The 13407-nt window shown below is 39.3% G+C and overlaps 1 protein-coding gene across 11 annotated transcripts in view; it reads left to right on the top strand.

Moving 5' to 3' along the window:
* gpat2 (glycerol-3-phosphate acyltransferase 2, mitochondrial) overlaps positions 1–13407 on the top strand; it is a 184977-nt gene that overhangs the window by 122084 nt on the left and 49486 nt on the right. Inside the window, exon 1 of one of the 11 annotated variants that reach the window (XM_026187663.1) lies at positions 12148–12226. The exons of the other annotated variants lie outside the window; for them this stretch is intronic. The gene's annotated coding sequence lies outside the window, so the exon portion shown is untranslated. Of the gene's footprint in view, positions 1–12147; positions 12227–13407 lie in introns of those variants that run through there. 11 annotated transcript variants of the gene reach the window in all.

Genomic DNA, 13407 nt, shown 5'->3' with positions numbered 1-13407 from the left:
GAGCTTTGTGCAGGTCCATATTGTCCTGTTTCTTTTCTAATTTAACATTGCTGTCAACCTTTTTTGTACACCTTCAGTACAACTGCTGTGACCGTGAATACAAATATAGATAATTACACACCTCTCTTCTCTGACATTTTTCAGCTGTAGGTCAGACATCACTGAAGAACACAATGTGTGTGTCTCCACACATTCTCTCTCAAAGATGTCCCTGCACATCTGCTGAACTCTGATTCTTAAAGCATCCATTCATTTAATTGTACATCATAGTGTAACCACCCTGCTACATCTACCACATCTTATCACATCTACTTGGGCACTAAAACTCTGAACATGTGTGTACGTGTGATCGATGGTTTTAAGCCTACAGAGGGATTATGGATGTTTTAGTTGTGCGCGACAATTGAACACACTCATAACACTCAGGTCAAGTGTTTACCCAGCTGCATGTTTGACTAATGACTCGGTTATTGAATTATACACGTCGTTAATAGACTAAGTGTCCACTAAACTGAAAAAAGATTGTACCAGGCAATGACTCCCCTGCATGTTTTTCAAAACTTGTATAACAAAATGAGCAACATTGAGTTTTGTGGAAACAGAAGAGATTTGCTTAGGCCTTTCCAGATGTGATGGACATTGTTTGCATTTGCTTTGCTCTGTGATGTTAATCATCAACATTTATGGAAACAGTGGTTGGAGACTGCTGTACTGCCAAATTAACTGCAACTGTGTGGAATTAACTTGTTATCTTGTTTCCTTTTAAAATATCTTTTTTAACTGCTACCTTCAAAAGGACTTTTGTGCGTGAAGACCAAAGACGCTGATAAAATGGCGAATAGAATCAGTCTGCTGGCAAATTCTAGTTGCAGAGTAACTGTGATTTATAAGAAAAAAATTGAAAATCTGTTGTCATCTGTTGAAAATTTGTTGTTCCCTACATACACAGAAATTCATGTTAAATGGAAATGTATATTAACTATTTACATGCAGAGTCCAGCCAAAGATAGTTTCATAGATTTGAAACTAATATTCCTCCACAACTAGTGATGAAATTGCTGCAGGACAGCAATTTAACTGCAAAATGATCATAAGGACATTGCAGTGTTGGTTTTACATAGGAAAATAACCAGAATACAACCAGTTCGATAAAGTTGGCAGTTTTACACAGAGGTCTGAAACACTGGTAGAAAAATAGAATTTTAAAGAATTAGGAAGAAAAAGGAAAACATGTTTGTTTTTTTTAACTGTGCGTTCTCAGTCTAGTATTAAAGATAATTCTAATATTTGTTTGGGTTTTGTTTTACTGCTATATGCAAAAACAAGGTTTGTTTTCAATATTTAGGTGTCACTGAGTTACTGCTCCATGCTAAAATGTGGTGGAGCTCAGTGCTATCGTAGCTGCCCTTAAACTCAAATTATTCACAGCTGTGATGAGTTTTAAAAGAGCTCAAAGAAGTGCGCCGCTTGTCACTATTTTAATCCACCATGCTGTACGTCTCTCTGTAATGCAGAAGGTCAAGCAGCAAAATCGCTCAAGAAAATTACTTATGTTGGAGAAGTTAAAAATATGACTTCAGTGGGTCCCTCTCATTATGAATCTGTCCTTTGCTTTCTGTTTCTGTGTGGAAGTAACATGGTCACTCAGTGTTCCTGCCTCAGTGACTGCCTCTTGTGAGATATTTATAGCTGCTGAGGGATTTGTACTCACAGTACCATAGGGTTCATAGGCATACACACTGTTTGGCTTTCAATATGATCAGTGTGTTCTTCCTTTCTTATTTTCACCACACATTGTGTGGTCTGTTGTTGCCATAGAAGCAGGGCAACTCTGGGTGTTTGTTTGAAGTTAATGTAAACTTAATATGAAGTGGGTGTTATCAGGCAGTTGGTGTTGATCAAACAAGCTTACATTGTTCATTATCAGTGCAGCCACTAAAGACTTCTCATGTTTGACTTTGCATCAACACATTTTACACAGTTAATTCTCAATTATTGCATAAAAGCTGTCAAGTCTTCAGTTCACGAATCAATTACCAGGCAGGCCAGTTGCATAAGAAATCAGGTTGCAGTATGATGTTTAAAGAAGATGTCTCCTAAACTCTGTTTTTGAAGTTTTTCTTTTTTTATTTACACACATTTTGAACATTTTTGAGAGCAGAGGGGTTAATATGGCCCCAGACTTGAATCTGCATGTTTTAAGAATAGGATGAGGAATGCTTGCAGGTATCTGGCCTCTTAGTCTGCCTCAGTCTTTTCCCACCTTGCACGTCTGCCCAGGTGTCTCATACTCCACTGTAGTTAATTAAACTGCATGGCTGTCAGGGAGCAATGAAAAGCTGTTTAAAGGTATGATATAGGGGAAAATGTGAAGGTGTGAACAGAGAGAGATGACGGGTATCTGACGTGTAATTAGTACTCCTTTTTTGTGAATCCACTGCGAAGTGGAAACCTTTTTATCTGACAGTATCTGTTAGAAACAGCTCAGTGATCCGTATAATTATCATCAGATCCTATTAGTCAAAAACACGTTGATCAGTGTAATTATCATCAAATCCTTTTAGTCGAAAACAATCTGATCTCTGTTTTTCCATGCCTATCTTCCTCCCCCCTCCTGTTTTCCCTCAGTCATATTTTTAAAGTTTTGTGCATGCTTTAATGTTGTTTTTATGAAAGAACATCAAAAGTCACAGCAATTTGTTCTTATTTCGCCTCTCACACGTCTTTTTTATCATTCTGCCTGGGCCTGTCGAGTGGGGTCATTCAAAGGCAAGAAAAATATCATTTCACCATCGGAGATATTCCAGTGATTAAATTGTCTTTGAAACTGTACCCAAATTATCAGCTCACGTGTCAGTGGCAATGGGTCTTTTTCATAATAGACTTTTTCTCTTTCCATCTGTAGCAAGAACACAGGCACATGTGGCTTTGTTCAATTCAAGCTGTGACAGTGTGATGGCATGCTTTTATTTTGTTATTTACACTCGTACCAGTCCTATATGTGTTATTATTACATAAATACTTGTCAAACAGTAACACATCAGAATGTCTTCATTAAAAAGGGCTATCCAGCTTTAATTTTTGCTTAGCTATAATGAGGTAAATTTGATCACTTGTGGATCTAGAGAAAGCATATGGTCATATGCCAAGAGAGGAGAGAGGTAATCTGAGAGAGGATTATATCAGGGATCCGCTGGGCGCCTTCTTGTTTGCAGTGGTGATGGACAGGTTAACAGATGAAGTCAGGCATGTGTCTCTGTGGACTATGATGTTCACAGTCTGTAGTGAGAGTAGGGAGCAGGTGGAAGAGAGCCTGGAGAGGTGGAGGTATGCTCCGGAGAGCAAATGAATGAAGGTCCGTAGAAGCAAGATAGAATACAGAGGGAGATGGGTGGAAAGCGTGCAAGGAGCAGAGGTAGTGAAGGTGGATGAGTTAAATACCTAGAGTCAACCATCCTAAACAACAAACAGGGCAAAAGAGAGGTGAAGAAGAGAGTGTGGGCAGGGTGGAGTGGATCGAGATGAGTGACAGGAATGATTTTTCACAGGAGGAATAGCAGCAAGAGTGACAGGGGAAGGTATACGAGATAGCAGTGAGACCTGCTATTAGGTATCGTTTGGAAACACTGCCAAAAGAGAAGACAGAGCTGAAGATGTTAAGATTGTCATTAGGAGTGACCGGGGTGGACATGACTGGAAAATCATATTAGAGGACAGCTGAGTTGAGTAGTATGGAGACAGAGTTGGAGAGAGGCAAGGCTTAAGTGTTTTAGACACATGCAGAGGATGGTGAATATATTGTTTAAAGGATATTTAATATTGGGCTGCCAGGCAAGAGGGAAGACCTTAGAGAAGGTGAAGGAGCACATGCAAGACGGTTGGTGTGATAGAGGAGGATGCTGCGGTGAGATGTGGGTGGATGATCCGCTGTAGTAGGGCTGAACGATTATGGAAAATAATCTAATTGCGATTTTTTTGCCCCAATATTGCGATTGCGATGCGATATGCGATTATTTTTTAAGGTCTTTGTCTTCTGTATTATTAAACAAAGACAAGCAATACATCATATAGTATGGCCAATACTATATTACATTAATTTTAAACTGTTCTTTCCTGGAAGACAGACCTCTGTTATGATGACATGAGGTGATGCATGAATTGATGACTGACATTTTTATTAACTTCTTCAATCACAACAGTATATTTGAACATACACAATAGTTTATTTTTAGCTTACAAACATCTGAGCATAAAGTGCTGACAAGGAACCCTGGTGTAAACATTAAAATGAAAGTCAGTACAATGTGCAGATTGCAGAAATATACATTAAAAAAAATCAGTGGCTTTACCACACTCAGTTTTTCGACATCTGTGAACTACTAGACAGTCATTCAATTAAAAAATAATATTAAATAAATAAAACTAATAAATAAAAAATACACACATCTTACTGATCTCTGCAGTCAGTAACATTACACATAAAGTGCAAACATAATAGCAATTGTATAAACACACACACAAACACGCCTTTAAAATTTAAAGGCGTGAAATTGGACGGTCTAGCCTTCTGATTAGCGTCACCGCTGTCTCGGTGGAGTTTAATAAACTCGGCCGTCTGCTTCTTGCTATCTAAAATATAACCAGACACTGGTGTAAATTCTCGACTGTCTCATACTTCTGTTTAATCAGTTTTCTGTTTGACGTTTAGTCAGCTGTGTGAAAACCAAGGAGGAACCCACCCGGGGGATTAATAAAGTTTTATTTTATCTAATCTAATAACTTTAATCTCAGCCAAACCGATTTACTCACGAACAAACAAAACACTGAAAAAAGCCCAACAATAACATTTTTAGGTTGTCTAAGTGACTTATATATTACGTTTAACCCGAGCAGCGAAACTCCGCGGTGATCTGAAAATGATGTGCCGGGAGTTGTGCCGTTCTCGGCCGCATCAGTAACCCTCGAGCTCCCGGCTAGCTGTCGAGCTGGTGGGTAGCAGACGCCTCTGAAAACGTCGAAGCACTTTTGCAAATATGGGATATCTTGATAAACCGAGCAGATATTTGATGTTTACACAACTACTTTCTCGCCTGAAAATATGTTAAAAGTTTATTTTGTGACCCAGAAAGATTAGTATGAGTAATTTTAAAACTTAGTAGCGGCCGCCATTGCTGGAAACTGGAGTTTGGCTGGGCCGCGCTATGAATTCTGGGATATGGTAGTAATTTGGACAGCCTTATAATCGCAGTATAATCGCAGCCTTTGCGGTTAGAAAATTGCACTTGATCATGTCGCGATATTATCGCAAATGCGATATATCGTTCAGCCCTACGCTGTAGTGATGCCTAAATGGAGCATCCGAAAGAAGAATAGAATCTTTGAGGTAGTATTACTTTATATACTAGTCATTAGTCTTTTTAGTGGCCTTGGATCGTGTAGTTCATTTTATCTACGCCTCATGTGCGTGCCTAGCACAGCAGTTTAACTAATTTATCTTCCTTAATGTTAGTATGTGCAACTTCCCAGTTGGCAGGATGTTCCAAAGCAACAACACAAGTTGTGATTAATTATACCTCACGGTGATGTTGCAGAAAGTTGAATTGATAATCAAATGATACCAGACTTCATACGGAGGAGTGGCTTTGTTTCAAACCACGAATAGCATAATTCTCACTAAAAGCGTTTTCCAGACAAAATGCCACCTGCTGCTTATGAATTAGTAGCTTTGTGCTACAATAAAATAAAATAAATGTGAGTAATAAGCACCAGTAGATGCACCAAATTATCAGCAGCTTTACCTGCTCATATTTACCTTGTTGACTGGTATTAGCCAGTAACTAACAAAACTGTAGCTTTTGTTAATTACGGCAGAATTGAAGCCTTTGTCACACATTTAGGAGCCGTCTTTCTCTATGATAAGGCTGCCGAGGAGCTAGTCTTCCCATAAAAAGAGAATTATCTGATGCATCACATTAGTGTTGCGGTCAGTGTATCTGAGATCATGTTTCATATATTTTATAATTGAACGTTTCCCACATGTTACATTTTAAAGTATTTAAAATGAAAATGTTGATGTCTGCTGCTGCGTATCCTACTACATGTTGCACAATTTGATTATCAACTGAAAACTGGATTATTTTTTTTTTATTTGAAATCATCTGTGAGGGTTGATTTGATTGATGTGTAGAAGTCACACTGCTAAACAAAAGTAATTGGCTAAACGGTAGCAAATTAAAAATTTCAAGTTATTTTTGCTGTGCAGAATTTCCAATCAAGCTGCACTGATTGTTGTAAAGTTTAGTTCTCTTATTTGGAAAATGCAGAAGTTGCTAATGTACTTTTTTAAAAATAAAAATTATTTTTTTTAAAAGACCTCATCTATAGCGCTCAGTGAATCACACAAGATGAAAAGATTTCCATGCTGGCAAAAGACGGGTAATTGATTGACAAGTACAAGATAACAAATAATTGTGTGAAATTTTTTGAAAAGCTGCTGTTTGATACAGAACATTTAAAGCCTTTGTCACACATTTAGGAGCTGTCTTTGTACATGATAAGGGTGTGGACAAGCTAATCTTCCCATAAAAAGTGGATTATGTGGTTTTCTAAATTAATTTTGGGAGTAATTCTTGCACTAATATATTGTAAATTATACCACATGTTCGAATTCTGACTTAGATGAACAAATGTGAAAAAAGGTCATAACTAATCCAGCTGTAGTGCTATTAGTTACAGATACACAACTCTGATTAAACAGTTTTATTTGATTGATAGCTGTCAGAATGTTTCTGTAAAGATTACCTACATGCACTATATCATTAAAGTGAAAACAGTGTGGCTGTAGGTGGAAAGAGAGCACAGTGTAAAGTTATAGAATTCCTCTTGTTCTGGGAAATCGATGATGCTCTCTGGCTCCGTGACGCAGAGCTACTGATTCACAGATTGATTTTCTCTGTGTGTGCGCGCAGTGAAGCGGTGAGACAGCTCACACCTTCGATTGAATAGTTGTGTATATTTACCATATTAGCATTCTTTTTTGGACAGCCTGGGTTTCTTGTAGACTGTAAATACAAGACTATCACAATGCTGTCCCAGCTGCGTAATCTATCTGCCTGCTCAGCAGAATCCCAGCTCCCTGGTGGTTTGTTGAAGAAGGCTTATACATGTCAAAGGCATGCGGGTAATGTTATCACTAAGTACATTATGCAGCACTGGATTTTTAAACTTGTGCTTTCCTTAATAAAACCTTGCTCAAATTGAATTTTCTTTATAATAGGAGGGCTCATTGTCTGTCTGCTGCAAACATTTGTCACAGTTATTATAGTCACATATTGGTTTAAAATGGAGCACTGTAACAAAAAATAATTTCCCCCAGGGATCAATAAAGTATTCTGATTCTGATATTGTCTATAGATTATTTCACACCAAATACTGGAACAAAATAATTGGTCATTGTTGCGGGGGGGTCCATCCCATTCAAGACAGCATAACAATGAAACTATGCAGCAGTTTATGAGGTTTCTGTATGAAGGATTGTGGAATCGGGATTGTTATGGATAAAAGAAAGTATGACAAATATATTTGTTTCCAGAAAATTCCACAGTATTGGGATATTCAATCCACACTGAAGCCATGCTTGTATTTGTTTAAATGGAAAAAAAACACGTTAAGATATGTGTATATATATTGTACAGATATTTGCGTGTATATTTTACATAGCTTATCCATATTTTTTCCATGTCTTATTTCTTTAATATGCAGAACCCCTCTAGCACTATTTTTGAGACATGCAATGCATTTTTGTTGTGATATGCACGGTTTGGTTTATTGTCCAAATAATAGTTTGTCTGTCTTGACCATCGCATGCTAAGCTGTGTCCACACCAGATCACCATAGAAAGTGAATGAAATTTGGTGATTTCAAGCAGCTGCGGGCAAAATAATTTTTGGTGACGCAAGATAAGCTTGTGATTGCTCTGGTTTTAATCGATAACTACACTCAACCACTCAGGGAATATACATTTTTCCCTAGTTACTGGGGGTTGCCATAGGTTGTTGGCCGGTATCTAAGCTTGTTGACAGTTTCTGTACCAATCAGTTTCACAGCAATTGCTAGCAGTCACTCAGCAGTCACGAGCCCCCAATTCATGTTTACCCCCCACACCCCCACCCCCAAGACCCAAGCAGCAACAGGAAACAAATCCTTTCTTTATAATGTGATTTATTTACAAAGTGGTAAGAAGTCGAGTCTAGGGACAACAAAACTCGGGCCAAAGCCAAAATAATAAACAAAACAAATCTAAACAAATCCCGCGCCCCTGACCTTACCAAAATAAAGTCAAAAATAAAGACAGAGTCTGAACTCTGTAACTAATTTAAAACAGGAGAAAACTGGTGATCAAAAGAAACCGCAGCTCACCCCTACCCACTCCACTTCCACAACTTTCAAAACGGCACTGCAGCCAGCGGCTGCCACAGGTATACTGCTGGGTTGTGAGGAGAGACGCGAGAGCCTCCCTCGCCGTGGCACTCCAGCCTCCTTTAATGGGCGGGTCCTCCAGCTGGAACCAGTCCCGTCGGGCTGTATATCCACGCACCAATCGGAGCAGGGCCCTGGCATAGCCGAATTAACATAAACAAATACATTAACTGCACAAAACAAACACATGAAATGCAAGTTCATAACAATAGGAACGGGTAGTTGCCAACTCCTGTGTGGCACAGGGGCCTTAGCTGACTTAACATAAGGCAAATCTTTTAAAGTTGCAAGCTGTATGAAATTAGATACTTATACTGTTACCTTTTAGAAAAAGGTGTTGCTTCTGGAGTATTAATGACAGTTTCATAATATCCTAGCATCCTCAATGACCAGGGACTGGGAAATAAGCTGTCAGGCATTTGTTTCTGGAAGTTCTCTGTGATAACCCCAATTTTCAGTTATTAATCTGCAGCTCCGCTACAGTGTACAGTGATGCTTACTGATGAAAATCCTTAATATTTTCTTCTGGCTTGATGTGTAGTAGTTTCCACACATTTGCCTAACAAGCAAAACATCCCTGGTTCAGTTCTAGGAGGAGACACAAATCCCTTGCAGGTTGAAACAAGGAGGGCGTCTGGTGTTAAATTCCCAAATCAAACATGTGAGGCTACCTGCTGTGGTGACCCCTTGTGAATAAGGGATCAGCTGAGAGTAGTTCTGCTCACTGACAAAAATCCCACTTTACATGCACTGGCAAAGCCTGCATCATAAATACTCTCGTGGCTCACTCTGCTCATGTCATTTATCAAACACACCCTCGCAATTTGGTAGTCAATTTAACCTGCAGACTTTCTCATCTCTGCCTCTGACACGTCAGTGCTGCTCTCCACCACCTGCATCCACCTGGAGGCTGAGAAGAGATATTTGTTTATTACTCTCCAGTTTTATACGTAACAAATTTGCATGGACTTCAGAGCCTGAAGCTGTATCCACACACATCGCACATCGCTTTGGTCACTAGTGGACATTTTAGGCTCTGGTTGCCTAGGTAACTCAAATGTATTTACTCATCTGTTGTATAACAATTACCTGTATCCTGTCCTTTAATTGGTAGCCACCTCAATCGCTCCCTCGAAATTGAGAAACCTTTATCCTGAGACCCACTTGCTTCATGTTGTCAGTGTTTTTTTTTTTATAATACTTAGTTGTTTGAAGCCCAGTCAGATTTCACAAATGGACATTTTGGTCTTTGTTTTGATCATTTCAGCCTGATTTATCGAACGGCTCTGGACAAATACACAACAAGCTTCTCAGTTTTTTGGTTTGTGAGGACTCTAGCCCATATGAGTGGTTTCATGAAGGAGTCACAATGGCAACATAATTTAATAACTACTTATGCCCACAAGCATTTTGGCTCATATTGATGCTGTTTTATTACATCGGCACTCTGTAACATCTCATTTTCACCAGTGAATCCCCAGTGTGATAGGGGCATAGATTCAACAAGGCATTCACAGCTTTTAGTCCATGTTGACATGACAGCATCACACAGTGCACATTTGTTTGCTGCACGTCCATAATGTGAATCTAACATTCTATCACATCCCTATGGTGCTTTATTGGACTGATATCTGATGACTGTGGAGGCAATTTGGGTAGAGTGAAGTCATTGTCATGTTCAAGAATCCAGTTTGGGAGGCTTTGAGCTTTGAGATATGGCTCGTTATCCTGCTTGAAGTGGCTATCAGAAAATGGGTACCATGTGGTCATAAAGGGATGGACATGATCAGCAACAATACTCAGATAAGCGGTGGGGTTTAAACTACGCTGAGTGGGTACCATGGGGCCCCCACATCACTACACTACCACTGACAGCCTGTTGATAGAAGGCAGGATTGATCCATGTTTTCATGTTTACACCAAACTCTGAGCCTACCATCCAAATGGTGCAGCCAAAATTGAGACTCATTAGTCAGACAACCAGGATGAAAAGCTGTGTCAATTTCCCGTTCCTAGCTGGCTGGAGTGGTACCCAGTGTGGTCTTCTGCTGCTGTCGCTCATTTGGCTCAAAGTTCGACCTGTTGTACATTCAGAGATTCTCTTCTGCATAGCTTCGTTATAACAGGTTGTTGTTTAAGTTATTGTCTTCCTCCTTTCCATCCACTTCCACGCAGTCTGATTATTCTCTTCTGTAGGGATGGGTATCGAAACCCGGTTCTTGTTGAGAACCGGTTCCCACTGTTTCAATTCCTTGGAATTGTTTGCCATTTTTGCAAACGATTCCCTTATCGATTCCAGTCGCCCCGAATGACGTCACCACGTTGCGGAGCGTCATTTACCTGGCCGCAAACGCTCAAAAGTTTGATTATACTTTACGAGAACAACAGGGCAACTTGCAAAGTAGATATTTCATTAAGGGAGGAAACACTACGAATATGCAAAAGCATTTACTCACAAAACACACGATAACTTTAAATGAATGTCGTGTTTTTAATTCCGCTCCAGACTCGTGAATCTCAACCGAGCAGCGGCGGTAACGTTTGCACGTCCTCTCCCGTTAATGCGCCAGGTAAATAATCAACTAACAGTGCATATTATGTTAGCGCGATCTGCCTTATTACAAAACCTGCTATTACTGTGCATTTAGGCGACCATGATGAGAGAGACAGACAGAGTCTGGCTCAGATGCTGGCAGTTCTCGCTGCAGTCTACAGGTAGCGTCTCCTTTCAGGCCAGGATAGACAAATGTCACCGAGCAGTGACTAAGTTTGTGGTAAAAGGTTTGCACCCATTTGCCACAGCAGATGCCCCCGATTTTCAGTAAGTGAATGTGTTTAATTGTAGGCAGGGACATTACTGGATATTCTTGTGTAATTGCTACAGAATGATTTATGTTATACTTTGTTATTGCTACAGAAGAATATTTATTTTATTATTTTACATTTACAATTTTTTTTCCTGGGGACCCTGTGACACCCATTGAAGAGCCGTAGGCTGGATCTCTTAAGATCTCACTGCTGGGTTTGTAAGGCCATGTTACTCCTAAATTTTTATCTTGTTCAAAGAGAAGATATAAAACAAAGTTCTAAGCTAATCGAACTTAGTGTTCTCCTTTTTAAAAAATAAGAATCGATAAGAGAATCGATAAAGAATCGAATCGTTAAACAGAATCGAAAATGGAATCGGAATCGTGAAAATCTTATCAATACCCATCCCTACTCTTCTGACATCTTACATTGCCCAGAGAACTGCTGCTCACTGGATATTTTCTCTTTTTCAGACCATTCTCCATAAAGAGATGGTTGTGCAGGAAAATCCTAGTAGATCAGCTGCCTGTTCAGTGTAATTCAAATGACACCACTTCCAGGTATATGTTGCCGTTTTGACGCAAGCTTACAGTAATTCGTTGCTGTCTGAATTGTTCACATGGTGTGTTTACAACATAGTTATTTTTGTTTGCAGAAGGAAATCCTGGCTCTAAAGACTACCACTGACAGAAAAATATCCAAATGTGAAATGCTGCTATTTTCTGGGCGTTACCTTTGATATTTGATAGACAGGTTATTAGGCTAATTAGCTACCAGTGTCGGTTACAGCTGCAAAAGTGCGTCTTGATGACGTTAGTGTTCAGCATTACAAGGACTGTTGCAGGGTAGAGGGGCTTGTAAAGCTAATTTGTATGCTGTGGGGATTTCAGCTGTGACAGCATTCAAAACAAACACGGTAAACAAGTTTCTACTGCAAGAGGTGAGTTTTACAAATTCTGTGTTTGAGGTGATGCTGTAATTGTTACTTTTTAAGGTTATTGTTAGCTACTATAATCTTGTTGATTATTTAGCTATCAGTGAAATGCAATCCTTTTTTGCCATCAGTGCGGTGTTCAGCTAAATTCAGTATACGTAATGCGCTCTGACAGCATTCAGAGTAACCTTTCCATTTGTCAGATTAAGAGTGTTAATGTTGTCTTTGTGTATTTCAGTTTAAGTTCTTTAAGCTGTTCTGACAGAAACATGCAGTTCATTTCTGTGTGATTCCTCTGCTGCTTTGACATTGCCGTGGTTTAATAGAAAAATTTACAGTTTATCTTTTCAAGCTTTTGCAGAAAATCCAAATGATACCTGGATAGAGATTTAAGGAGAAACTCTTCCTGCGTCCCGCATGGACAGCAGTGTAGCTCATTGATTTCTGATACACAACAAGAGGGTCATGGGTTTTTACCCATCTAGGGCACACTTTCTTGTGTTTTTCCCTGGAGTTACAGTTTCTCTCATCATCTAAAATGATTTTTTGGTGCTGCCTATCTTAACCCTATCTGAAGAGTTTCATTTCAGAGTTGAATTGTTCTAGGAGGTGTGGAGGATGAATTTTAAACAAATGTATTCTGTTATCTTCTCTGTGTGCAGCTCCTAGATGAGCTGTTATTATTGTAATTATTGTAGCATATGTGTACGCTGCTTAAAAAATTAAAGGAACACTTTGAAATCATCAATCTCAATGTGAAAAAAGTCAGGCTCAATATCCATCTTGATATGGACTGAGTGAGGTGTTAGAAACTAGGATAACATATTCTTTGATGAAAGAACTAAATTGATAGACAACCAGAAAATCAAAGAGAGGAAAAAAAGACTTTTGCTAGAATTTCATTGCAGGAACTTAAAATGGTACTCAGTAGTTAGTGTGTTCCCTGTGTTTGAATGAATGCCTGACAATGTCGGGGCCTGCTCCTAATCAGACAACAGATGGGATATGGGATTTTCTACCTGATACTTAATGGCCTGGGTTCCAATTTCCAGCGTCGAGTTTGTGCGTCACTCCATGGATTTGCCTCCCCAAACCATCATTGATCCGCCATCAAACCGGTCATGCTGAGTGATGTTACACGCATTATAATGTTCTCCAGACATTTTCACGTCTGTCACATGTTGTGG

This window comes from Astatotilapia calliptera, chromosome 12 (assembly GCF_900246225.1).
Source record: "Astatotilapia calliptera chromosome 12, fAstCal1.2, whole genome shotgun sequence".
Classification (NCBI taxonomy): Eukaryota; Metazoa; Chordata; class Actinopteri; order Cichliformes; family Cichlidae; genus Astatotilapia; species Astatotilapia calliptera.
Note: the sequence above shows the minus strand (reverse complement) of the source record. Positions and strands in the feature narration are given on the sequence as shown.